Below are 2,746 nucleotides of genomic sequence, written 5' to 3' on the forward strand. Positions count from 1 at the left end.
AAGTCTCCCCGACCGTTGTTTGTGTGGGGCCGCCTAGCGGGTGAAGGAAGCCCGGCGGAATGGCATTCAGGAGAACAAATCACTTCCTGACGCGTAACCAGGTACATGTGAGGAGCGGGGAGCCATCGAGTCTCCTGATTTTTCTGGCGGCGAGGATATTGAGGCTGGTCTAAAGATTTGATGCAAAAGGTCGAACCTGGATCCTAGATCTTTTGATAGTTGCAAGTTGCAACCACCCAGAAACTAGATGGGTTCCCAAAAAAAAAAAAAAAATTACTGGGCGACATGAATTAAAATGAAAGTAAGAAAAGTAGTGAGCTTATGGGAAATTAACCCTCTAACATTTCCATTAATCTTCTAATTATGTTCCAAATATATGCATGTACAGTACCGCCTGACAATCGACGGCACTCAGTGAGCTCTGCATGAAACAACAATGTGGAATAGAGAAACAAAATGTGCAGCAAAAAGAAAATGATATTAAAAAATAAAATTTTTTAAGACTCGATCTAATCATGAACTGGAGCCTCAATCTTTAATCCCCATGGATCAATTCTATAATTTTCAGTCCGAAAGAATATCTCAATTCTGGATTCTGAGGATGTTTTTGATCTCCATTAATATTGAATCCTTAAATTTCGTCCGATTGTCCTTGCCCCATCATATCATATTTCATCGCTCGATCGGCGATTGCCCATCTTATTGTATCCCATTTTTTTCACACCTCCATCTGGCATAGGTCGACATGGAGGTCTTTCCGGCATTTAATTTCCTCTATCTTTGACGAGTAATGCCTATCCCCTCTATCTATTACTTCTCTTTGCTTATCCATAGAATTTCTCTTTGGCATGCATCCCTGGTTAACCAGCTTCATCCTATCATCCTCTTCCATTTGGGTTGTCAATAGCCAGCAAAGAGGTCCCGTCGAAACACCGAATGTTGGTGGATTTTGTGAAAGAAAAAAAAGATTACAATGTTATCTTGATTAATTAACTTTAGTGCAAGAAGTTTGATTAAAATCATTTTTGGACATAGGTACGAAGATAAATATAAATTAGATTAACTTTTTTGGTGCTACTTGTGTACCATAACTCCTTAACTGTTTATCATGATACATAATTGTATACCATGATATGCTAACTCTAACTATATACCCGTTAAGAAATCATAGTACATAATTAAGGAATCATCATACATAATTAAATTAACATTGTAAATAATTAATATATCATAATAAATGGTTAAGGAAGCATGATACACAGTTAGTATGTGATGATCCATAGTTAAGGAATCACGTATACAGGTAGTACCAAAAAAATTAAACCTAATCCATATTTCTCTTTCTATTTACATCCAAAAATAATATTAATCAGGTTTCTTACACTAAAGTTAATTAATCAAGATAACATTGTAATCTCTCTTTTTTTTCACAAAATCCATGAACATTCAGTATTTTCGGCAAATATTTTACCTTCACTTTGCCGAAGGTTGACAACCGCTGCAGATGAGAATAATGAGATCAAACCGGTTGATCAAAGATGCATCCCAAAGAGAAACCTTGCAAAAAAAAACAAAAGAAAGAAATGAATAAAAAAAAGAAGATGCCACTCAAACTAAAGAAGGAGGAAATGGAACGCCGGGAGGATGATGACAGCCTCCGCATCAATGGACAGATGTTGGAGAGTGAGAAGAAGAGAAGGAGAAGATGGTGCGAAGAAATAAGGCACAGTGGGATAGAGATAATCGGGTGATAAAATAGGATATAGCGGGATAAGGGCAATCAATTGAGATTTACAAATTCAATACCAACAAAAGGCAAGATTGTCCTCCAGAAATCAAGTATTAAGATGGCCTTTCACTATAGATCAGAAGTTACAGAATTCATCAACGAGGAATAAAAATTAACCCTATGTTTGATTGAGATCATGAAAAATGGATGGATGGATGTGATTGAAAAGATGAATGGTCTTTATTTACCGTTTGATTCAAAAAATTACAAAAAAAATGAATAAAAAAAAAAGATTGTCTATCCATCATGATCCACTAATTTGAATGGATAAAGAATGGATGGATAGAACATTGAAAGATAAACTTTTACATTGACAAAATTACCTCTCATTAATTTTTTTAATAAAAATATAATACTTCTTTATTTTTTTATTCATATTATTTATATATATTTTTACATGTACTATTAAATTTAATTAGTCATTATTTTAATTTTAGTATATAATTCTTATAATTATAATTAAATAATTAAATTATCCTCTATTTTCTATTTATATTTATTATTTTTTAATTAACTAGTTGTATAATGTTTATTAACTATTTAAACTAAATTATAAATTAATTAATTATTTATATAATTAATTTATAAAATCATGTATTAAATTAAATATTTATATAATTTTTTATATAATTATAAATTATAAAGATTATAAGTTTATACATTGTTTACTTTTTTTAGTATAAATAAGTGTTATAAATTGATAATAATAATATCTTTATCAAAGCATAATTTAGTAAAAATATTATATAAATATCATTCTTCTTTTTTTTTATTTTTTCTATATCAATAAGAGAAGAAAATCATTTTCACTTGTTCTTTCGTGTTGCACTAAACATGAGATGATAGATAGATGTTCCATCTATCTTTTTTTTTATTCATCCTTCCTTCAATCCATCCTTCATGCCAAACAGAGGATAAACATGATCCACAATTGCACCGGACAAAGAATGCCGAGCA

The sequence above is a fragment of the Elaeis guineensis genome, chromosome 11, assembly GCF_000442705.2.
Source record: "Elaeis guineensis isolate ETL-2024a chromosome 11, EG11, whole genome shotgun sequence".
Lineage (NCBI taxonomy): Eukaryota > Viridiplantae > Streptophyta > Magnoliopsida > Arecales > Arecaceae > Elaeis > Elaeis guineensis.